At 41.9% G+C, this 26,539-nt stretch overlaps 1 protein-coding gene across 2 annotated transcripts in view; it reads left to right on the top strand.

The window, feature by feature from the left end:
• Positions 1-26,539, top strand: part of efnb1 (ephrin-B1) — a 186,824-nt gene that overhangs the window by 146,700 nt on the left and 13,585 nt on the right. The window lies entirely within an intron of this gene.

Here is a 26,539-nt window from a genome sequence, read left to right on the forward strand (position 1 = left end):
TTGTTTAATACTAGAACAAAATCACCAGATCTCTCCAATTTCTTTGAATCGCTTTTCCTTTTTCTCTCTATGTAAGGGTTGCAGAGGACCTTGGGCACAGTTCTTTTCTGATGACCAGACAACATTATGCAAGGAGTATTCTGTTCCCAATATGTTATAATGTCTTGCTTCCTTTCAACTTAATATTATTGCAGTGATTCCCCCTGAAAATCTGATGACTTCAATATGTTCTTATACACTTTGTCCCAAAGCTTATGAATCCTTGTTGTCTGAGAAATCCCAAGTGCTGGAGTAGGTTAGTACCTGAAATTCAGCAGCAACATGCTTTATCTTTCTTCAATCCAGGAGGGTACCCCCAGAGTTGCAGCAGACTGACACAAAAACATTTCTAAGCTTACCATTCCTCTCTGTGAGCCTGTCCTTTCAAAGCAAGAAAATTTATGGACAACTTTCTCACCATGTTATGACCCCACCTTCTGGAAAAAGGCTCACCTCATATTTCTCTTTAACTATGTTGGCACCGTGTGCTTTGTTCTGGCGGGAGAGAACCTTCTACATTGAGTGCGGTTTGGCGATGAGGTTATGCTAATGAGAAAATACATTTTTATATAGAGTTTTAAGTCTCTCAGATTCAGGGTGCATTCTTACCGGCTGCCCAGCCAAATCTCCACTCACTGTAGCGAGATGGGAAAATCCACTGGTATGAATGGTGGTAACATTCTGGCTGCAATCTTTATTGTATAGTATTTGTTGCAATATGGTAAAGTGCAGCAACCACTGCACATACAGGAAGATGCCACAGATAAAAAGCAGAAACATGAATCACAAATTAAGCTGCTTTTGTTCCTCTTGGTTGAGGAAGAGATGTGAGCCAGGACAATAGGAGGAACCCTTGAGCTTTAACTGGTGTTAGGTTTGCTTGAAAAATAAACACAAGCAGAAGCTGTCATTTCATTCTTAGCGTCAAATTTACAGTTATTGGAGAGCTTCACTGGGTGGTGACAATTAGCAGGAAACCAGAAGTGAACAGTCCACAATTCCTGTCCCTCAATGCCTGGACTTCAGGCTTAGTTCTCTATCAGCACTACACAGTAGTGAATGTGACCTTCTTATCTGAAGGATACCATCCTTGGAAATGCAGCATTCCCTCAGAAGTGCAGTAGATTATCAGGTAACATTGTGCTCTCATATTCTGGAGTAGAGGGTTTCTTTTTCAGCCAAGCTGTTGCTATTTTCAATCCGCCACCACACTCTGTTTTTGTTGGGGTGGTGTTAAAATTGAAGTTCATGTTTTCAGTCTGATTTACTCGGTTGTTCATGATATGGTTTTCGACATAACTTTCCTACTATGCTGTGCGTTGAGCTGATTCTCACTAGCCTCTTTTCAAGATTGGAAAGGTCTTACAGTCATAGAGGCACAGAGCTTTACAGCATGGAAACAGGCCCTTTGGCCCAAATTGTCCATGCCACCCAGTTTTTATCACTGAGCTAATCCCAAATGCCTGTGTATAACCCATGTCTGTCAATAGCCATCTTACCCATGTAACTGTCGAAATTCTTTTTAAAAGACAAAATTGTACCCGCCTTTACTACTACCTCTGGCAGCTCGTTCCAGACATTCACCACCTGTGTGAAACAGATTGCCCCTCTAGACCCTTTTGTATCTCCCCCCTCTCACCTTAAACCTATGCCCTCTAGTTCTAGACTCCCCTACCTTTGACTATCTATCTTGTCTATGTCCCTTAATATTTTATGGACCTCTATAAGATCACCCCTAAGTCTCCTACGCTGCAGGGAAAGAAGTCCCAGTCTATCCAGCCTCTCCTTCTAACTCAAACCATCAAGTCCTGGCAGCATCCTAGTAAATCTTTTCTGCACTCTTTCTGGTTTAATAATAAGCTCTCTATAATAGGGTGACCAGAGCTGTATCGGATTGGCGGATGGTGACTAGTGGAGGGCCCCAGGGGTCGGTGCTGGGGCCTCAGCTTTTTACCATTTATATAGATGATCTGGAGGAGGGAACCGAGTATAGGGTGTCGAAATTTGCTGATGACACCAAGATTGGGGGAACGGCAAACTGTGCGGAGGGTGTGGAGAGTCTGCAGAAGGATCTAGATAGGCTGGGCGAATGGGCCAGGAAATGGCAAATGGAATTTAATGTTGGCAAGTGTGAGGTGGTCCACTTTGGTAGGAAGAATGGTAGGAAGGACTATTACTTACGTGGCGAAAAACTGCAGCAGGCGACGGTGCAGAGGGACCTCGGGGTCCTTGTGCATGAGTCGCAAAAACCCAGCTTGCAGGTGCAGCAGGTGGTCAGGAAGGCGAATGGGATGCTGGCCTTCATAGCGAGGGGGATTGAATATAAAAGTAGGGAGGTCTTGCTGCAGCTGTATAGGGCATTGGTGAGGTCGCAGCTGGAGTACTGTGTGCAGTTTTGGGCGCCGTACTTACGCAAGGATATTTTGGCCTTGGAGGGAGTGCAGAGGAGGTTTACTAGGCTGATACCGGAGTTGAGGGGGTTGAGCTATGAGGAGAGGCTGAATAAACTAGGCTTGTACTCGTTAGAGTTTAGAAGAATGAGGGGAGATCTCATTGAGACGTATAAGATGATGAATGGGATGGATAGGATAGAGGTGGAGAGACTCTTCCCGCTCAAAAAAGACAGTAGGACTAGGGGGCACAGCCTCAAGATAAAGGGGGGGCGGTTTAGAACGGAGTTGAGGAGGAACTTCTTCACTCAAAGGGTGGTGAATCTCTGGAATTCTCTGCCCGTTGAAGTGGTGGAGGCTGCTTCGCTACATATTTTTAAGACGCGGGTTGATGGGTTTTTGATAAGAGAGGGGATTAAGGGTTATGGGGAGAGGGCGGGAAAGTGGAACTGAGCCACGACAGATCAGCCATGATCTTATTGAATGGCGGGGCAGGCTCGAAGGGCTAGTTGGCCTACTCCTGCTCCTATTTCTTATGTTCTTATGTTCTTATGTATGCACTATTCCAAGTGTGGCCTTACCAATGTCTTGTACGACTTCAACAAGACATCCCAACTCCTGTATTCAATGTTCTGACTGATGAAACCAAGCATACTGAATACCTTCTTCACCACCCTGTCCACCTGTGACCAACTTTCAATGAGCTGTGAACGTGTATCCCTACATCTCTTTGTTCTATAACTCTCCCTAACGCCCTACCATTAGCTGAGTAAGTCCTGCCCTGTTCAGTCTACCAAAATGCATCACCTTTCATTTATCTAAGTTAAACTCCATCTGCCCATTGGGCCAATTAATCAAGATGTCACTGCAATCCTAAATAACCTTCTTCACTGACCAGTATGCCACCAATCTTAGTGTCGTCTGCAAACTTACTAACCATGCCTCCTATATTCTCATCAAAATCATTAATATAAATGACAAATAACAGTGGACAGCCTTGAGGATGAAATTTAACATCCGAGGGTGTTGCTGAATGGGTAGCAAGTTATCGATTGTCCTATATAATCCCCACTCGAATCTCCTATCCATTTGACTCAGTGCAAGACCTGGCAAAGTTTGTAATGGCTAGCCAATATGCTATTTCTCATTTTGTATCCTTGCCAAAGTTGAAGTTTATTCTGCCCCCATCCCACTTTTCTACACCACTATCACTTGAATCTCTCCACCATCTTCATTGGAGATCAGGATCCTGGTTCTTTTCTTCTTTAGTACCTCCTTTGCATCTTGATAGCAGTAACTTCAGCTGTCGTCAAGCCAAAGATTGTAGGGGGAATTCATGCCCACTCTCGCCACAAGCATAAATGGTGACATTAGCACAAAATCCTGCAATTGTTTGAAAATGAGGATGTCACAGTTGAGATCTCATTTTCTAATTTTCCCCGCACCCTGCCAGTGACAGAATGAGGTTCCCGTCCAGGAATCTTATTGCAATGTATTAACATCCCATTAAAGGGCTTACCCACTACAGAAGTAGAGAGAAAACAGGAAACTAAAGACCAGTGAGCCTTCAGTCAGTGGTAGGGAAGTTGCTAGAGGCCATTATCAGCAATTTCATAGTGCAGTATTTGGAAAGCAGTGGTATGATCAAACAAAGTCAACATGGATTCATGAAAGGGAAACCTACTGGAATTCTTTGAGAATGTAACTAGGAGAGTTGGCCTGGGAGAATTGGTGGATGTGGTCTATTTAGACTTTCTGAAGGCTTTTGACAAGATCTCACATAGCAGACTACTCTATAAAGTTAAAGTGCATGGGATTGCAAATGGTGTCTTCAGATAGAAAGTTTGTTAGCAGACAGGAAACAAAAAACTGAAATGAAGGAGTCTTCTTCTGATTGGCTGGCAGTGACCATTGGGGTACTGCGGGGATCTGCGCTAGGACTCCATTATATATTAATGATTTGGACAAAGGAATTAAATGTATTATCTCCAAACATACCAATGGTACAAAGTTGGGTGAGAGGGTGAGCTGTGAGGAGGATGCACAGATGCTTCAACGTGATTTGGACAGGCTGAGTGAGCGAGCATATGCATGGCAGGTGAAGTATAACGTGAAGAAATGTGAGGTTATCCACTTCAGTAGCAAAAATAGAGAGGCAGATTATTATTTGAATGGGTGTAAATTGAGAGCAGTCGATACTCAGTGTGATCTTGGTGTCCTCTTTCATCAGTTGCTGAAAGTAAGCGCGCAGGTACAACAGGGAGTAAAGAAGGCAAATAGTACGTTGGCCTCCATAGCAAGAAGATCTTAGTTTAGAAATAGGGATATTTTACTGCAGTTGTAAAGAGCATTGGTGAGGCAACACCTGGAGTATTATGTGCAGTTTTGGTGTCCTTATCTGAGGAAGGATGTTCTTGCGATAGAGTGCAGCGAATGTTTACCAGTTGATTCCTGGGATGGCAATGGATGGTTACCTTCCTTTACAAAGGGACACAAATACTTTATACCAGTGGACTGACTATTGGCTTACTTGATTAATTACATGGCCATTAAAGAATGGAAGAAAGTTAGGTTTATATAGTTTATTTTGCATCCAAAAGCAATTTATAGCCCTTCAAATACTTTTGAAGTGAGTCACTGTGTAAGAAATGCAGCAATTTGCAGAGCATGTGATCTCATTTAAATAATTAGATAAATGGCCAGATAATCTATTTTGTTGATACTTGTTAAAGGATATATATCTGGGAGAATTCCTCTGCTCTTCTTCCAATAGTAATATAGTACCTTTTACATCTACCTGAGGGTGCAGACAGAGTTGTGGCTTAAGGGCTGTTGTGAAGGAAAGCACCCATGACACTGCAACACTCTCCCAGTATTGTACTGAAGTGCCAGTCTGGAACATGTGCCCAAGTTCGCTTGTGGAACTTGAAGTCACAACCTTCTGATTCCAAGGCAAGAGTTCTGTAACTGAGCCACAGCTGGTACAGAATCCTCCTAAGAAGGTGTAACATTGTCATTCAACAGCAGATAGCAACAAAATTAGGAATGTCTGCTGTTCAGAAATTGGAAGATCTGTTGACCTGCATTGCTGCTTCTTAAGGGAAGTGGAGTTCACTGGTCTTTGGGAATTGTTAGCTTCCCCCACAGGGGCTAGATAAAACTCTGAGTAGAGGAGTTTTAAAAATTGAGTTAAAACTTGAAACTGAGAGGTGAAGTTTGTCTCAGATGTAAAATTATTGAAATTCTAACAAGTAATAGGATCTTTATTAATATCATAACACTCAGAAGATTTCAAAGCAGGAAAGAAGTCTCAATATTTCTGTCAAGGGACAAAATACGAACAAATGTCTTGGATGATGCCACTTGTGGAGAATGCTGTGGCGTGGCATGATTGGATGTGGATCTCTGTCTGCAGTTGCCCATACAGAGAGCTCCTGAATCCAATCATATCACCCGGAACCCTTTCCCTGATGATGCCAGAGGTTTAACCTCAGTCATTCTCCAGCTGTTAACTGTGTACCATCTAGTGAGCGAGGTGAAGGTGATGTGGCTGGCTTGTGAGACATTATTTTGTCACATTGCAAAGGCATTGTGAAACCTACGAGGACAAGGAGTTTAATAAGGGAACCAATCGATGGCAGAATTGTAAACATCGGTGGATAGACCAGGGATTTATTTTAATCATTTTTCAAAGGTTAAAGATTAAAAAACTAAGATCATGTCTTTACAGGAAAATAATTTCCTCTTGATGGGCAAACATTAAAGGAATTAAGAAAGAATGGGGGAAGGGAATGCTGGTGTTTAGGTAAATCTTTAAATTTTGCAGGAATGTTAAATCTGCTCGAACTGGCAATCAGTTTACCCTATCATTTCAACATGTATAAAATAGTCCCTGCATGGCATGATCTGCTTTTAATTCTCTGGGTTCTTGGCTCCTGTATCCCATGGTGCAGCTGTCTCGGAAGATTTCTAAAGGTCGCCCTTTAATATTATTTCCCAGGCTGAGTCGAGAGCTAATCCTCCTGACTACAATCCTCAACACAAACTGCTTTGGCTTAATTTGGCTGCCGTCTGTGATCTGATGAGAGCAGAACCTCAATGGTCAGCAGGCAGCACAATAGATTGAAATGCCCTTTCCGTCTCCTGCAACTGTCAGATCCAATTCATTGTGCTGCTAACAACTGACACAGAAACTATTTCTACAGTAGCATGTCATTCCGAGTAAGCTTTTCTCTCTCTTTCCTTCTCCTCACACTTAAAGAGGCTATTGCAGCAGCCTTACCATTATTATTTTCTCTTTCTGCATGCATTGCGTGACTCGTTTATTCATGTCTGTTCTGGGTCATGTAGAATGAAGATTTTTGACTTTATAAGCTGGACAATGTGATCACAGTGGGAATCCATTTAATCTCAACACATGAACAAGCTGAAGCAAGTCTGATATCAAGTATATTGCAGAAGTTGCAAAAACCATTTGTTGTATTTCTCTTTGACATAGCCCATGTGCCTCACTGTAGAAACCTCTAAAACATCTCATTTGCTGTGTTAACATACCCCAAAGGGCATCTATATTCCTTTCTTGATAGTAATTGATCCATTCAATACTGCTCATTCTGGTACTTTTGATATATCCTTCACTGTAGTACTTGCAACAATATTCCACATCCATCCCTGTCACATCAACTCTCTCCTTGCCTCCAATCTCTTCCACCTAGCCCCTCCAATATCCCTGACTTTAATCTGCACACTCTGTTGCTGACCATTTCGGAAGAACAGACAGAAACAGAAAATGCTGGAAAATCTCAACAGGTCTGACAGCATCTATGGAGACAGAATAGAGTTTACATTTTGAATCTAGAGGAACCTTTATCATTGGGAGCTCTGACAACGAGTCTTCCAGACTCAAGCTTTGGCTCGATTGTTTCCACACAGATGCTGTCAGACCTGCTGAGATTTTCCAGCATCTTTTGTTTTTGTTTCAGATTCCAGCATCCACAGTATTTTGCTTTTATCTTGGAAGAACAAACAGTACGTTTGCTTCTCTGGTGCATGACATTAGACTTGAAAATCCAGGCCACCAACATGGCTGGCATGTTGTAAGTTGCTTTGCGCAGGCCCATCCTAGAACTGGTGAGAAAACTGAGAGCTGGAATGCCACTGCTCAGAAAGGTTCCCTTGAGACAGATCAATGGCTGTCATGATTGGAGTAAAAAGTCTGACAACACCAGGTTTTAGTCCAACCTATTTATTTGATAATATAATTATTATCAAATTTTATATTATCAAATTATATTATATTTATATTATAAAATTATAATTTTATATTATCAAATAAATAGGTTGGACTAAAACCTGGTGTTGTCAGACTTTTTACTGTGTTTACGCCAGTCCAACGCCGGCAAACCCACATCATGTCATGATTGGATGCAGAGATAACCATCTGATGCATCACACAAACTCAAAAAAATGGCCATCTCATTGAGTAATGTGTGTCCATCCATGTTGTGATCAGGAGGTTGCCAGCAGTACACTAGTAGGCTTTATGGTAAATTGAGCTGCATCCCATGCCATGCTGGTGGTTTTCTGGTGCCTGCTAACCATCTAGCAATAGTTTGAACCCCTGCTTGCTAATTGACTGCCCCTCCTTAGGAGGGAGTGAATAAGTTACTCCCTCCTGCGGGGCGTAAATTGCTTTAGGGGTCCCAAGCAACTTTACTGACAGTGGAACAGAGTCACACTATCGACTTTCTGTGATGGACTCAGGAACTGCTAACTGGACTAAGCAGGTTCTGAAATCCTTGAAAGACTGTTGACAATTCACCAGCCACAATGGTGGTATCTGCTGAGCTAAACCTCACACTAAGGGTTCAATTTTTCCCGCTCTACTCCAGGTAATCCTGAAAATCAGTGCTCCGACTGGCAAGGTAGTCACCTCTGGGCTAACAGTGGGAAGTTTATCAGTCTTCTATTGTCTTCGACACTAAACTGTATGTTTCAGGTTGGAGGATCTTTGTCTCTTTCAGATCTGTGGATAACTCTCTAGATCTGGGTACGTGTGATCAATTCCTAGAGCCTTTAATAACAGCAAATATCATGTGTGCTAACAGATACTCAATAGACAAAACAGTGACACCAAACAAAAGAAAGGGCGATTTGGAGAGATGACTAAAAGATTGGTTTGAAAAGGTTAAGTATTTTGGTATATTTTAAAGAAGGTAAGAAAGTTAAAGAAAGGGAAAAAGTTGAGGAGGGAATTCCAGCACTTAGGGCCTGCACAACTGAAGGCACTGCTGTAAGTGATGAGGAATTTGAATGCATGAAAAGCCAGTGTTGGGGGAACGGAGAGCTTTTAGAGGGTTGTAGGAGATTACAAACATCAGGAGGACCGAAACCATAAATATGTGACCACGGTTCTTAATAAAAGGTCTTGATACAGGTTGCAGGTCCACTAGGGAGTGATGGATGAGTGGGTTAGGCCCTGGCAACAGGTCCTTGGAAGTTTGTGGAGGGTGGAAATGCAGAAGGTCAGCAAGGAAAGCACTGGAGGTAACAAATACAAGAATGAGGATTTCAACAGCAGATGGGCTGAGCAGAGACAGATAATGTTACGAAAATGTTGCCTGTCCGAGGGAAGGGATGTGGATTCGGAACCTCAGCTCTTGGTCAATTAGGATGCTGAGGCTGCAAACTGTCTGATTTAGCCACAGCCAGTGACCAGACTAGCCAAACAAGGAAAGGAGTAGAGCCCCTAGAATGGGCCAAAAAGATTAAGTGATTTTATTTTTTTGACTTATGGAATCAGGAGTAATTCATCAGACTTCAGAAGACTCACCAGACTCCTTCTGTGCTTCCCTGAAATTTCTCCCACCCCCAAACCCCAATCCCACCTTGCCACAGGCCTCCAGAGTCCTCCCTGTCTATCTGTGCTTCTGTTTCTCAGCGTTCTTGTGCAATGGGCTTTGGGGTACAGCCATATTATCTAGGACAATGTTAAGTGGTCCCTATGTACAGAGCCGCCAAGTTACTGGTTTTTAACAAATGGTCATTGGCTACAGAGCTTAACAGCAGCTGTATTTCTCTATTATATGATACTGTATTTGCAAGATATTTTTAATTTTGTATGAGACCCAAGACACATTGCAAACATCTGTCAGCGCTCAGTTTCCATATTGCCTAACACCCAGCGCGTTTTACATACTTTCCTTTGTAGTGGCTTCATTGTGTTCTTTCTGTTTAGACAGCCAGGTCAGGAAGAGCCCTGTTTTCAATAAAGGGTAACGTCCACCTAATCCCCCATTTACAATAAACACTAGAAAATAATTGCTGATTCGGGCCTCTGAAATTGCAGACAGGCTCTGTAATGTGTTTTATAGACCTCAGTTACCAGAACTGAACAAAACCTCTGTCCAGACACCCCCTTGCATACATGGCAGCTGTGTCATCAGCTTTTATTCAGGACGTCATTATTTTTATGGCAAAGTTTGCAATATATTTTCATTTTCTCAGCCTGTTGCAGATGGGGAGGGGTAGTAAGAATTGGACTGGTGAAGAATGAAAAAATCCATTCAAACCCTGAGCCTCATCTTCAGTATCTTTGAGAAATTGACATCCTAAACAAATTTCACACCTCCTTTCCTGCTGCCAGGATGCTGAGAAATCGACTCTCTGCTACAGTGAAGTAACTCAAAGATACCAGCCAAATCTACCTGGACCAAGGTGGAGATCTAGCTGTTTTTGAGGTTAGGTTGAGTGATCAAACAGGACTCGGCCTGGTGACGATGGAGGATGAGGTTGGATCAGACTGAGTTGGCACTGAATTCAAGGAAAGAGATGGATTTGGAGAGGCAAAATTGGCCATGTTTATTCAGGAAATCAAGCCTTAATCTTTCACAGGCACGAAGTAAATTAGATGTGAAAACGTGGGAGGGGATTGTTTTATGGATCACTTGGGTATCACAACCTTACATCAAATCCTTCCTGTTGCATCAATAGGAGATTAGAACCCAGGTTAATATTTTCTTTTCTGTGAAGTGTCTATTTAAAGGCTCGTTCGGTACTCAACAGCTGCTAAAGACTTTCAAGCACAGCTTTAAAATCGTGCTGAAAAGATTTGAGGGATTTGGAATGGAAACCATTTAAAATATTTGCAGTTGGTTCCTGCTGCTCGTGCAGGTTCTGTGCTTCACTGTAGGATACGTTGCTGAGCAACATCACAGTTGGAATCTACTGGGGCTGTCTCAGTGATGGCTGCAAGTACACTGGCAGAAGTTGTACATTTGTTTCGATTATCAAATTTATTCTCCTATCCAGAAGTATCATTTTACATTGGGCAGCTTTATTTTTGTACTGTTCCTGCTCCATTATATCATTCAAAATGGCTCAATCCCCATGTATGAGTGTCTTATTTCATTTGTTCATTGGTTATGAGCATTGCTGGCTGGACCAGCATTTATTGCCCATCTCTGAGGGCAATTTTGAGTCAACCACATTTGCTGTAGGTCTGGAGACACATGTAGGTCAGGCCAGGTAAGGATGGCAGATTTCCTTTCCTAAAGGACACTAATGAACCAGATGGCTTTTAACAATAATAGTTTCATGGTCATCAATAGATTCTTAATTCAAGATCTTTATTGAATTTAAATTTCACTATCTGCCTTAGTGGGAGTTGAAGCCAGGGCTCCAGAGCAATATCCTGGATCTCTGGATTACTGGTCCAGTGACAATACCACTACACTACTGCCTCTCCAGGTGGAGGGACCTTGAAGTCAAGACAGATCCAGGCAGCCATTGCGGGTGAAATTCAACTTCTAGGAAGGTGCAAAATGAGTGACGGTGAATATACCCCACTCATTGTCTCCGGACATCATTGGATGGTAAATGTTGATGGGTCAGTTTACAGCTTGGCATAATTGGGTGGACCAATGAAACAGGCTGACTGATGAAGTTCATTGAAGAGCCCAAACCATCTTCTTGGATCTTAGAAATAGAATCATAGAATCCCTACAGTGCAGAAGGAGGCCACTCAGCCAGTTGAGCTGCACTGACAACAATCCCACCCAGGCCCTATCCCTGTAACTCCACATATTTACCCTGCTGGCCCTGCCGATACTAAGGGGAAATTTAGCATAGCCAATCAATCTAACCTGCACATCTTTGGCCTGTGGGAGGAAACCGGAAAACCCAGAGGAAACCCATGCAAACACGGGGAGAATGTGCAAACTCTACACAGACAGTGACCTGAGGCCAGAATTGATCCTGGGTTCCTGGCGCTGTGAGGCAGCAGTGCTAACTATTGTGCCACTGTGCCCAAATCTATCCAGACCAAGGCAGGAGATCTAGCTGTGATGGAGGTTAGGTTGAATGCTCAAACAGGACTCGACCTGGTGATGATGGAGGAGCCTGGATCAGACTCAGTTGACATTTAATCCAAGGAAAGAGATGGATTTGGAGGGTAATATTGGCAAATGGGCAGCAGTGAATGATTGGTGGATAGGAAATCTGCTGGCTCTTTCTCTGAGCTGAGGCTGTGAAAGGGGGTGGTGGTTGGGGCAGCGCTTGGGGGGTGGAGTGGATGGCTTTCTCTGGCCTGCAGATTTTATTGGCAAAGCTGGTGAGTGATCTGGTGAATGCCCTGTGGTGGTCCTGCTCAGGGCCCATGATTTAGCTGCAGAATTCACAATTCTACTGACTAGAGGATGCTCTTTGCTCCATCAAATGGAAGGCCAGAATTGCATCAGGAACCTAAACTGGGTGCTGACTTCAGTGTTTTAATCTGACTCTGCATGCTGCAGATGAAAACACTACCTGCCTCCTATGATGCCAACTTGCAATAAAATAAAGCAGTAAACAAGTAGTATTTTTAAAAAATGTTGATCTGCCTAATATCATACATAGTGAAAACAGAGTCATAGGTGGATGACAGTCATCTTTAATATTTTCAGATAAGGAAGGGAGAAACTATGGGGCAAAAATTGTAGATGCGCGTTCCAGTTGACCCTCAGAATTTCATGGTTAACATGAGTACCTGGATAGCTTTTTGAAGCCTTTGCAAGAGCTGAAAAAATCCACAGCAGCACTGTCAGATTTTCTTCTCCCTGGTTTACGAGATCAAATAGATTCTTAAAGGCCAGATTGGAAGTCATGCTGGCTTTGTCTGGCCTGTAACGAGCCCTAAGGGTTTGAGAAGCGTGTGTGTTCTTAGGCAGTAATGAAGGAGAAAGTGTATGTTAATTGGTGATTAGTTAGTGCCAGGATGCATTTGTACAGATGCTTTGAATCTTGAAGTGAGTTAATTGCCAATTAATATACACCTTTCGACTGGAATACCACAGTTTAAGAGTTCACTTTCTGTGCTGATATCGAAGAAAACTTAAGGACTCCCCGTAACGCTGACTTCCATCAAACATGGGACTGGATGTAGGGCTGAACTGTAATACAATGTGCAGTCAAACCCAGTGCCCTGTTTCAACTACATTAAACAAAACTTTACAATGAGAAAATTATGTACCAGGGGCTTCAGAAACTGAAAATTTCAACTGGCAGGTTTAACTATTGGCAAATGCAGTTTTGACATAGTATGCACCACCCTTCCCCCACCTGTCCAACCAAAGCAAACACAATCATCTAAGACTGGGATACATCACATTTCAAATATAAGCATGGGGTACCCATTGGCTGTCTCTTCACAGATATTAGGCCTCAGAAACTCAGCATTTAACTTGTATTCAACTTTGAGCCCAGAACTAATAGCAGGTCATTTGTGATAAACACATTGGCTTGAGCTTTAGTTCTGTGACTCCAATCCTGACACTGGGCAGAATTCCAGAGTGGGAACCTGGAGGTGGCAATGATAGGACCCTGGAGGAGTTATATGAGGAGATGGCCAACTAAGAGGCTGCCTGTGGGTACTGCATTCAATTAAGGACAGTGGGTGAGCTGCTCAGCCGGGCAGTCCAGTGGGAATGCCCGAAGTTCTGGGCAACTGGCAGTCCCACCGAGAGAGGTGAGCACCTGAGGGGTATGTGGGGGAGGGGGTGCGGAAGTGTGCAAGGATTCATCCATGGCCTGGGAAATCCAGAGAGTATGCTGGGTGCCCTCACATGGCGCCTTAGTTCGCCGACTTAGCTACTAGGGGGTATAATTTACGTTATAACCATTTCTGGATGGAGAAAGGATTGAAGGTCACCATGAGGTGACAAGTTTTTATTTTGAGAACGAGGGATGGGCTTGCTTGTATTGGCAGTAGCACCTGAGCAGCAATCAAAACGTAATAAAAACAAGTTACTACGGATGCTGGAATCCGAAACCAAAAGAGAAAATGTTCAAAAATCTCAGCAGGTCTAGCAGCATTAGTAAGGAGAGAAAAGAAGTGTCGTTTTGAGTCCAGATGACTCTTTGTCAAAGGGTCACCTGGACTCAAAACGTCAGCCCTTTTCAATTGAAATGTAGTTCTAATTTCCATTATATTTGATCTGCTCTCAGCCCACCGACAGAAACTGTGCAATTTTCACATTGGGTTAGAGTGCACACCTTACCATAACACTGAGGGAATAATTGATATCCGGAAATTAAAGAACAAGTTTGCAAATTTCAGGTGCTTCCAGGTTGTCTGCCGCTCACAAGATAAATGAGACAGATTAAAGTTGATCTATTCAAAAGGCATACCCATGAGATTCAATCTTCAGCTTTGCACCTCAGATAGCAATAACATATGTTCCCCAGAGTTCCTGCCCGTTATCTTCTCACTGTCTTGCTGGAGCACATGATAAATCTTGCCCTATAGTCATAGTGCAAATAAAAGTCTTGCTCTGCAGCAACACAACACAATGTCAAAGTCCCACAACTGGACAGATTTTCCAGAGAAAAAGAGAAAGGCACAGTTTCATAACAAGAAGGGTAGGTTAATGCAACTTGGTAATCCTCTGTGAACAGTGTGAAAGATACGGCTTATAGCGTTTTGTCCTCATAATGTTTCAAGTGTGAATCAACATCTCAGGAAATGGCTTGCAGGTGAAACCCTTGCACCTAGGATTTGTTTCCAGCTCTGAATGTAAATGAAGCATGAGAGGTCTCACTACCTGTACTGCAATCTTATATTTAATGCGTTGGATTAAGTGATGGCTCAGTTGACTATTTTTCCCCTTAAATATTTAACCTCGCCCAGTTCACGTTGAATATTACTTGGCACTTGCTCAGAAAGCACGCTGGAGACACAGAGGCAGTTCTACCGACTGCTGAAAAGGAGGGGAAGGAAAGACACACAAAGGAGCCCTTGCAGCACGAGTATCAACAAGCTCTCAGCTGATAAATTAGGCCCACTGCTGTCTACACTCAGTGAGTTGGTATGTTAAGCTGATTTGTTTAGTTGCTCAACAATGCCATGTGGTAAAATTTCAGTCAGCAAATCAAAATCTGAAATCATTCTGCTTAAACAGAAGTTGTTGTCTCCTATCATGAAATGGGTTAGGGTCACTGGTTTACATTGGCTAAAGAGATCAATTTGTTTTTACTGCATTGAATTTTGATGTGCTCTGGGGATCCTACTCCATGGTTTGATCCATTTTCTGTGAAAAACAGAAGTTGGCTTGTTTACTGTGTAGCATTGCTCCAGTTCCCAATAATCAGAGCATTCATTTGTGGTGACGAATATATCAAATTCCGATTTCTATTATGTGAGATTTTGGAGTTCGTGCTAGGGTTTTGAAGATCATTTTAATTGTTTCCTTCACGCTACCCCACTTTGCTACTCCCTTCTGAAGTTACTAACTCTTCTAGTAAAATTTTATGGGTACCAACAGTTCAAGTGGCCATTTCCTGTGAGTAAGCCTAGACTGTGATTATTGGCTGATTGTTTGGTCAGTGAAGTATCCTGGATTACTCATGAACTGCCACAACAACAACTTGTATTTATAAAGCACTTTTAACATAGTAAAACATTCCAAGGCGCTTCAAAGAATGTATCAAATAGCTTTTGATACTGAAACACATAAAGTGATATTGTGACCAAATACTTTGTCATCAAAGTAGATTATCAGAGGCATAAGCAGAGAGAGAGGTGTGGAGGTGTTTGAGGAGTTTATTTCAGACTTTCAGGCTTAAGCCAACTGAAGACATTGCTGCAGGAATGAAAATCAGTGGTGTACAAGAGATCAATATTGAAGGACCACAGAGATCTCAGGCAATTGTCGGGTTGGTACAGAAATCCACAGATAGGGAGGGCGAAATCATGCAGATATTTGAAATCAAGGATAACAAGGATGCAAATTTTTAAGTGGAAGCTTCAATGGATTGGGAGCTAAGGTAGAACTCCATGTGCACAAGGATCTGAACAGGTTGGGAATGTGTTGCAAGTTGGGATATGGGCAGCAGTGTGTCTGATGAACTGAGAGTTTATAGAGGGAACAAGGTGGAGGCTGGCTAGGAGAACCTTGGTACAGTTGAGTTTTGTAAGTGTTCACACATTTATTTTCCAGCTGCAGTCACTAGCTAATGACCAAGAGCAAGGTCGTACATGCAAACATATGAAAGTGATGGGTATGAGAAGACCAGCTGGCCCATCAAAGCTGCCCTACACTCATGACTGGCGAATGATAGCTAGACACTTTTTCAGCAGCCATGTGATCTCTTGGGAGAGGCAAATGAGAATAGAGAGACACAGGCCCAAAAGGAGATAAAATCTATTCTTTAACAAGCTTGGTCAGGGAATCTCTCCAGCCAGTTTGCATAATAATAATGAGAAATAGAATCCCTACAGTGCAGAAAGAGTCATTCGGCCCATTGAGCCAATCCCACCCAGGCCCTGTCCCCGTAACCCCACACATTAACCTTGCTGATTCCCTTGATATCAAGGAGCAATTGAACTTGGCCAATCAACCTAACCCATACAACTTTGGACTGTGGGAGGAAACCAGAGAACACAGAAGCAATCTGCGCAGACACAGGAAGAACATTCAAACTCCACGCAGACAGCCACCTGAGGTGGTAATTGGATTGAGGTCCCTGGCACAGTATCACCATGTCGCCCAAATAGTTTGCAGTGTTGTGGACTTACCAAGTCCAACAACTGATTCTCTCTGAGAAGCTTCTTATATTTCCTGGAAATCACCTGGCCACTGCTAAGCTGTGATAAATGTCTCTGTGAAGAAGCTGTGTGGGATGTTTAATGAATGATGATGCTTTAGGTCATTATGGACGTCCTGATGAGTGACGACAGCTCGCATGACGCTGCCACAAATTGTCCTATTCATAATACTTGTAGCATGAATAATTCAATATATGAGTTGGAGCTGAGTTAGTTGAAGATTTGTTGTATGATGTCAAGCCAATGTGCATTTACCCTAAGCCATTAGCCAATTATTTTGATTAAGAAATGCATAAAGTGGAGACTTGTTGCCTCTCCTACTTGATAGGTTACACCAACTAAATTTTCCTAATTACTTTTCCTTCAGACATAATGCGTGCTTTGTTCTGAATCTCAACCAAGCCTGGTTTCCATAGCGGCAATCAGCATTTTCCATCAAAGTTTCCTGAATGTTTGTTTTAAAACTTATCAATACCTTTATGGCAGGCCCAGCAGCCATATTGGACCAACGAGAATAACATTGGCAGTGTGAATGTCTTTTCCCTGGTGAGCTCTCCTTCCACAAGTGGGAGAATTCTGCACCTTGTTGCAGCTATTAAGAACTTGTCCATCAGCCCAAAACATTTTTTGCATTTCAAATAATAGTGGTTTGCTGATTGACGCTGTTCCATTTCTAAAGAATATTATGAATGGGGTTTTATCCTGATGTGTGCTCAACTGTTACTAGCTGTGCTGATACTGTACTGCCAGCCCTGTTAATCATTGATACATAAAGTTGAGAACTCTGTACTGGATGCAGTCTGAAGTTGCTATTTCCCTAAGGCCAGCTCTGAAGAATATAAAATTGTGGCAGAAGTTGCTCCAGGGCAGTGCCCTCACCCAATCATATTTATGTGCTTTATCTGTGACCTTTCTCTCCATCACAAGGTTAGAAATAGGGATGCTCACTGATGCTTGCACAGTTTTCATTTCCATCCACAATTCCTCAGGTAATGAACTAGCCTGTGCATGCAGAGCAAGATTCAGGCTTGTGTTGATAAGTGGGCAGTAGCATTTGTACCACATAAGTGTCAGGCAATGGTAATTTGCAACAAAATAAAAATTAATCCCTCCATGACATTCAGTGGCATCAACATTCTTAAATCCCCCATCATGAATATTTTGGGAGTTAACAGTGGTTAGAAACTGAACTGGATCATCCATTTAAATATTGTGGCTACAGGAGCAGATCAGGTGCTGGGAATTCTGTGATGAGTGATCCATCACATGACTTCCCAGATTTGTCCACCCCCTTCAAGGTACAAGCCAGGAATGTGATGAAATACCTCTCACATGCCTGGATAAGTGCAGCTTCAACAGTTCTCGAGAAACTTGATACTGGACAAAACAGCCTTCTTGATTAGCACTTCATTCAAAAGTTCACTCCCTCCCTTCACAGTGCCAGCAGTGAGTACCACTGACAAGATGCACTGCAGCAACTCCAGCACTTTGTGAATCCATAACCTCCACCACCCAGGAGGACAAAGGCAACAAAACCATGGGAAAACCACCTGCAAATGTCCTTCCAAGTCCACTTATCATTCTTACTTGGAAACATGTCACCGTTCCTTCATTATTGCTGGGATAAAATCCTGGAACTCCTTATCTATCAGTCTAAAGGAATATGTTCACCAAAGTGATACTAAATAAATGCTGACATTGTCACTGATACCCACACCCAATGAATAAATTAAGAAAATGTTAAACAAAGAAAGCTTTCTCTTAGTAGACACATCTCCTGAAACAAAAAAAAACTCATCGTGACACATTATCCAAAGTGCTTTTTGACAAGATGCTCAGAACATACATTTCTGCTGGCACAAATATTTTCAGATGTGTCTCTCAGATATTTGATTCAAATGATTATTTTGTTGAAGTGCTGTTGAACTCCTGGCTAAATGGAAGCTTAATGTGCCACCAGGTTTTAATTATTAGTTGAGCTTCATGGTTCCTTAGAATCTGATTTTTACTCTTTTGGAATTACTGAACTAATAAGTCAAAGATCAAAAATACTTGTCAATATCCTGTTTCTGATAGGGTGGTACTAGTTTCCAATGCATGTGCAAAGAGATCCTTACTGAACTGATCACATGAGTGTAAGATGTAATATCATACCCTACTGAGTATGTACTCAAGCTTGGGTTGGGTGCATTATATGCAGGCTAGGTGTGCCACCTTGTGCCTGGCCCAGCTTCATTATGTTGTATCTGGATTATTACCAGCACAGATTGGTGACTGAATCTGGTAACTTTCAGGTTGTTACCCTTTTAGCTATTCACTTAAAACACTCACAAAGCTACTGGGGGAGGAAACACTTGGAATTTAAAACCCTGTCAATTATGGGAGAAAGGAAAATACCAAGGGTGGTCAAGGCCCCATATCATCTATTGGAGGTTCTGGGAATAGCAGGACGCACTATGGTGTTTCTGAAAGTTAAGTTAATATCAAAGTAGATGACTTGGATGTAGGATTTTCAGTGTGCTGACGACAATGCTGCAAAGTCACACATTATTTGTGATCTTTTGCCAGTTTGATCGTCGAAGTGAAAACAATTTTGGCAGTCTGTGTATGAAATAACCAAATGTCGTCTTCATCAGACCAGGGCACATCAAACTGATCCATAATTCAACAGCATTAAACTTGAGTCCGGTCCAGAAAGCAAGGGAGCAAATAGATAGCCTTGGTCAACTTGGAATGCTTCCAGCAATGATATTAATGAATGTTGAATGCATAACTCATTCTGAATAGGCAGCCAGCGAAAAATGTTATTGCTCTTCAATAGGAGGAATGTAAACAAATTCTGCTTTGGTAGTCAACAGATATTAGCTCTCATCTCATAGTTGTTTAAATTTTCTTTCAGAGGGTGCTTTTTGAATATAGAGTTTTAATTCTGATAGTGTCCTGAGCTTTTGTTTCTTTTGCTAAGGGAGTTTCACTTTTGAGGGCTGTGTGCTCTAATCATTTGATTGTTTTTCAGTGTGGCTACTTTGGACACAAAGCTGGTAGATTGAGGTGCACGTGATGTATAAAGGAGCCTTTCAGTTAAAGGCATAAGAAGCCAACAAATTATTTAACATGGTTAAATCACTAGGCTGAATAATAAGTGGGGAAGGAGTAGGAGATGGAAAATAGGCAACCCCAGGAGATCACATTGGCATAGAGCCAACACGTTCCATGTCAACCTGCCCGTGCAGCCATAAAGACTGCTGGACTAATGGAGGCCTAGTGGGACTTCTGCCCTTCATTGGGGCAGAGATCCCACCCCGGAGAACTGCCAGCCAATCAGATTGGTGTCAGTGGCCACTGCCAAGGTTACTGAAGAAGAAAGGATCGCCAAGACCTTGGATCACTCAAGCAGGAAAGTCTGGGGTCTTGGGCCAGGAGGACTTGGATAGATAAGGGAGTTGGGCAATCATGGCAGAGGGTTTGGGTTTAAGGAAAGAAGCAGGTGGGAAAGAAGGGGGAAGGGTTCAATCTAAGGGTGGCTGCCCTGCGATCAGCAAAGGGCAGTCCCTGAAGAGCGACCTCCTGACTTCTTTCCCACCCTTTAATCACTTGACGTGAGGAATTATATTTCCTGCCCACACCAAGTGTTTTATGGCATATGAAGCACATAATCAGGGTCAGTTGGCTTGATACCAAGCCTAACTGACCCTTAATTGTCCCCCTTCCTCCTATATTTTGGGGGTGAGTTCAGGTTGGGCAAGAACATGATAGAATTCATGCCCACTCCATTTAATGATCCCCCTGTGGGAAACACGCCCTCCGAGGTCGCATAAAATTCAGCTGACTGTTCTTCGGACATGATTCAAAGCTGATTGCTTCCTGTAGCTTAACAAAGTTAAAAGTTTATGACGACTTGTAAAAGTGAAGGATAATAAGGTTTCCACCCTCCAGACAAACCTGTAAACATTGTATAAAGAACAGAATGTATTTAATAATAAAGAGTAATAGTAATACAATGGCACTTTGTCTCTTGTCTCTCTCCCCACTCAATAAAGCTTATAACTTTTCTTTCATATACCCAACTTCTTCCTGTGCCTTAGGAGCCACACTTTCATTTTTCCATACCCCAGTTCCTCAGGATTGTTGTATTCTCCTGCACCTCAATTTCTGAAATCCCATCTTATATCAACATAAGGATTCTGTCAAACAAATGAAATAATTTAATGCCAAAACCTCAAATGGGGGCAAATTGTGTCAACTTTTCATGTGAATTTTGAATTGTTTATTCTTAACATAGGAGCAAGTCAAGTTACCTTTTCCTTTAAAGGTGACAAACCAATTTGAATTTTGTTTCTCCCCCCTCTAATCGATGAATATCTCCTTGTGTTGACCCTCTCATTCTGGGGAACTCATGAAGCTAGCCATTGGTCTTTCTAATTGGTGGCTGCTCTGGCTTTACTTCACCCTACTCTGAGGAGTTGCTTTGTAATGTGGGTAGGAATGGATTTTGCAACTGGGTACATCACGGCCAAAACATTTCAGCTGCCTACTCCTTGCTGGAGATATTAACATTTCTCAGAATGTTTCCCAGCCAGGTATCTCGAATCTACAATACGCTTTGCAGGGCTATAATACAAGCTCTAGTACAATTGTCTAAAAATTCACAGAGCCCACTGAACTGTGGAATTTCATGGTAAACCTTTCCTGAATTACTGAGATTTGATATGTCAGCAGGGGATGGCAATGAGCTTTTGAACTATGTTACCATGAAGTACACAACTGTGATTAATAAGTTCTTAAGCTGTTGTTTTCTAGCTCAGGTTTCCTGAGGAATACTATTTTCTTTACTAGTATACAAGAGTATTTGTCTTAGTACTTGGAAAATTTCTCCCGCAGTTTAAACTCCCTTTGGCTGTCTGCAAACCACCAATAGGGTTCCTTTCCCAAATAATATAGGTTATTTGAGAAATTATCCAGGTGTCACTCTTCCCCACTTTTACTTAAAGGAACACCTCATTCAGCTAGCCATTTGTAAACCATCTCACATAGTTGTTAGCTATAGCATGCTTCTGATTCTTTGTGGTATTTGAACAATGGCTACCAGTGACAATTACAATTTCTGGCAACTGCCTTATATCAGACCAACTATGTCTGGTTACTCCATATAAAATTAGGCTCAACTGCCCATCTGTTACCAGTCACAGTCTTACCCTTGATTTGTGTCATTGATTTAATTTTCCCTTTCTAGAGCTATCAGTTTCTGCTGCCAGAGGCTGACATTCTGATTAAGGACTAGGATTGGGTTCCAAACCCTCTCTGCTCCCCTTACTATTGTAGCAGTCACCACCTCTATAGCAAGTTCAGATGAAATATCTTTATCAGTCTTAACTTTACACACAGATTGAACAATTTTAAAATCATCTATTTCGTTTGTCTGAAGAGGCACAAATTCCATTCCACAGCAATAATAAAACATTAGATTCAAACAACTGATTCAAAGCAACCTCCCAGTGGAGTAAGTTTACTTCCCTCCTCCCACTCAACCATCTCTCCCTACCCTGCCAACATACATGCACAGTTACTTTCATCAAAATTATATGCAGTATCTGACTAACAGGTGACCAATACTCAGTGTACGATATCTTCACCAACTGTTAGCCCTGCTTGATGAATCTTAGAATTGTTACAGCACAGAAAGAGGCCATTTGGCCCATCTGTCTGTATCGGCTTTTTGAATAAGCAGTTCATCTAGCACCTCTTGTCTCCCTTCTTCCTATAACTCTGCACAGGTCTAATTCCCTTTTGAATGCTTGAGTTGAACCTGCCTCCATCAGACCTCAGTGCATTCTAAATCTTAACCACTCACTGTGTGAAAACGTTTTTCCTCAAGTTACTTTTGCTTATTTTACCAATTACTTTAAATCTGTGCCTTCTCATCCTTGATCCTGTCACAAGTGGGAACAGTTTTCCTCATCTACTCTATCCAGACCCCTCATGATTTTGAATACCTCTATTGAATCTCTCTTAGCCTTCTCTTCACTTCTAACTTCTCAATCTGTCTTCATAACTGAAGTTCCTCATCCCTGGAACTATTCTTATGAATCTTTCCTGCACCCTCTCCAATGCCTTCCCACTCTTCGATTTTTCAATTCATTCATGGGATATGGGCATCACTGGCTAGGCCAGCATTTATTGCCAACCCCTAACTGCGTTTGAGGGCTTGCTAAGCCATTTCAGTTGGCATTAACGATCTGTTGCTGAGGATTTGGATACATATGTAGGCAAGTTCAGGTAAGGATAGCAGATTTCCACCCCTAAAAGACATTAGTGACCAGATGGGTTTTTAACAACAATTGACAATTGTTTCGTGGTCATCATTAGACTTTTCATTCCAGATTTTATTGGATTCAAATTTCACTATCTGCCATTCCATGGTGGAATTTGAACTCAGGCCCCAGATCGTTAAGGCCCCAGATCATTACCCCTAGTCTCTGGATTACTGGTCTAATGCCAAGACCACTACACCACTGCCTACTAAAGTGTGAGGCCCAGAAGTGTACACAAAACTCCAGCTGAGGCTGAACTAGTGTCTTATACAAGCTCAACTTAACTTCCTGCCCCTATTAATAAAGTTCAAGATACTATACACCTTATTAATTAATCACTTTGTTAAACTGTCCTACCACCTTCAATGACTTATGCACCTATACACACAGGTCCCTCTGCTGTTGCAGCACCATTAGAGTTGTACTTTTTAAAGAATATTGTCTCTCTGTATTTTTCCTGCCAAATTGAATGATTTCACATTTCTCCACATTGGACTTCATCTTCCACCTGCCCACCTGTTCCACCAACTTGTCAATGTATTTTTGAAGTTCTACACTAACTTGCTCACAGTTCACAAGTTTGATATCATTCACAAATATTAAAATTGTGCCCTGAGCATTAAAGTCTAAGCTATTAATAAATATCGGAAAAGGTAAAGGTTCCAACACTGACCGATGAAGAACTCCACTACTAACCTTCCTCCAGACTGAAAAACTTCCAGATTAACCACTATCTGTTTCCTGTTACTCAGCCAATTCTGTATCCACATTGCTGTTGTCCCTTTTATTCCATGAGCAATAACTTTGCTCACAAGTCTATTGTGTGGCATTGTGTTGAATGCCTTTTGGAAGTCCAGCTACACTGCATTCACAGCATTACTCTCATAATTCTTCTCTATTACCTCTTCATGTTCTTTCCTTGAGAATTCCATTCTAGCTTTCTTTAATTAATCCACATTTGTTTAATTTGTCTCAAATTATTGTTTCTAAAAGCTTCCCCACCACCAAAGCTAAACTGACTGGCCTGTAATTGCTGGGTTTACCTTTACACTACTTTTACAAACAAGGGTGAAGGTGGGCAATTCCCCAATCCACTGGCATCATTGCCAAGATGTGGAGATGCCAGCGTTGGACTGGGGTAGACACAGTAAGAAGTTTGACAACACCAGGTTTAAGTCCAACCGATTTATTTGATAGTAAACTCACAAGTTTTCGAGGTTTGCCCCTTCGTCAGGTGAATGGAGAGTTCTGGCCTCAGACAGAGCATATAACAGCACAGACAGTTTACAGATTACTGATTAGAATGCGACTCTTTACAACTAACCTGCTATTCAAGTCTTAAAGAGGCATAATGTGCATAATAATGCTTCTTCCACTCACATTGTTGGCCTCTTTAAGACTTGAATAGCAGGTTAGTTGTAAAGACTTGCATTTTAATCAGTAATCTGTAAACTGTCTGTGCTGTTATATGCTCTGTCTGAGGTCAGAGCTCTCCATTCACCTGACGAAGGGGCAAATCTCGAAAGCTTGTGAGTGTACTATCAAATAAATCGGTTGGACTTAAACCTGGTGTTGTCAGACTTCTTACTGTATCATTGCCAAGTGCATGGAAGACTCCAATTTCCACTATCACTTCCCCAAGTGTCCTTTATGCACTGTGCCTAACCCTTATCCACTTTAAGGTACTGACAGCCTATGCAATATCATCACTTCACTAATTGTAAACCCCTAAGTTTCTGAACTGACCCTTCTATCACTATGACCTGGATAACATCTTCTTCCTTGGTAAAGACAAACGTAAAGACAGTTACACGGGTATGATGGGTATAGAGGGATGTAGGCCAAACACAAGAAATTGCAACTAACTTAGTGGTTATTAAAAAGGGCAGCATGATCAAGTTGGGCCGATAGGCCTATTTCCATGCTGTAAACATCTATGACTCTAAGTTCATTTAATACCACAACCTGCCCTCTTCCTATGTGTAAATCCCATTTTTAGTCCCTGATCAGCCGTACACCTTTTACCACCCTTTTACTATATATATGTCTTTAAAATACTATGAGATTCCCTTTTATATTTGCTGCCAGTCTCTTTACATACTCCCTCTTTGCTTCTCTTATCCACACGTTCATCTCCCCTCTCAACCTTCTAGATTCAGCTTGTTTCTCAGAAGCACATTCCTACATCTTTAATTTTTATCTCTTTTGTCATCCAGGAAGCTCTAGCTTTGTTTAATGTTCCTTTGCCTTTTGAGGGAATATATCTTGACTGTGCCCCAACTGCCTCTCCTCTGAAGGCAGCCCATTATTCAGCTACCATTCCTCTTGGCAACCTTTGCCTCTAGTTTATTTTGCCCAGGTCTATTCTTACTCCATTGAAATTGGCTTTTGCCTGGTTAATTATTCTTAGCAAAGTTATGCTTAACAAAATATAGTATTAAAATTTGAATAAAAGTTTATCCTGCTAAATGGGGCACAGGGGGGATTTTGTATTTGACATTAAATGTGCAAAAATGTCAGTCTAAATAGATATAGCAACTGAAACAGACCAGGAACAGCCAGGAAAAACTAAAGATGCGGTTCTCCAAGATAAAATATGTTTTTCCACCTCTAACTTTGAGTTCCAATGGTTTGATGTGAGGGGAAGGCGATTTTCTTCTTGTTTCTTTGTAAGTTATAAGGTCAGTTGGCAGGCTCCAACGTGCCAGTTTCAAAAAGAAATGCTGTGCTTATACACCAATAAGCAACTTATATAAAACCACAGCAGTCACAAAACTTCTTCCAGTCAAAATTCCAAACACGTTTATGTACTCAGAACAGAATTTAATAATAGCTGGTGGTAGTGATGCAGGTTAGCAACTTTGGCAGCACTTCCTTCACAGTTTATGCACATGCTGGCTCTCACTTTTGCACTCTCTTCTTTCGCTTCTCTTAACTGTCTCTCGACATCCTTCTGGTCTTTGGTTTACGTGCCCACTTTCCCTCTTATCATCTCCTGATGGTGCGAGACAGACAAGCGTGATCTACCATGAAAGTAGTAGATCTCCTGCTTGGAGTTGCTGCAACTAGCAAAAGCATTCCCTGTAGTGTGAGGAGACCTGACCCCCTTCTTACCCGTACTCCAGTCTGCACACAATGCACTCATCCACAGCTGGGAACAATAACTTATTGATGTGAGAAATAATAAGAATGTTCCTGTTTTGAGGAAAAATAAGACCTCGTACTGAAAAAACTAGCCAAAGTCCACAGTGCAGAGAGCAGTAACATGGACATCATGGGAAATCAAGAAGCAGTGGTTAGATGATGCCAAGCTTGGGTATTAGAAAAACATTCGGTTCACGAAACTGACCAAAAAATGTCAATCGGTAACCTTGGTTGTGGTTGATTATTGGTGATTATAAAGCAAATGTATTCAATAGATTGTGCTCAGTAAGGGAATCATATGTATGTCCCATCTTTATTTTGGTGTTTAAATGTCATAAATGGACAGAAGGATAAGATGGCTGAATATTGGTCCTGAGGAGCCTTTCCCCATTTAGCTATTTTTCCCTTAAAGAAGTTCTGTCCAATCTGTTCCCTCAATGAGTTCAATCAAAAAATGGATCATTTGTTTCATTGCAGCTTGTGGAAAGTTGCTGCCAAAGGACAGTTACTTACGTACATTATATTTGAGCATAATTCACTGTATGAAAAGTACTTTCAGTGTGATTTCCTATAAT

This window comes from Carcharhinus amblyrhynchos, chromosome 4 (assembly GCF_965287045.1).
Source record: "Carcharhinus amblyrhynchos chromosome 4, sCarAmb.v2.hapA, whole genome shotgun sequence".
Taxonomy (NCBI): domain Eukaryota; kingdom Metazoa; phylum Chordata; class Chondrichthyes; order Carcharhiniformes; family Carcharhinidae; genus Carcharhinus; species Carcharhinus amblyrhynchos.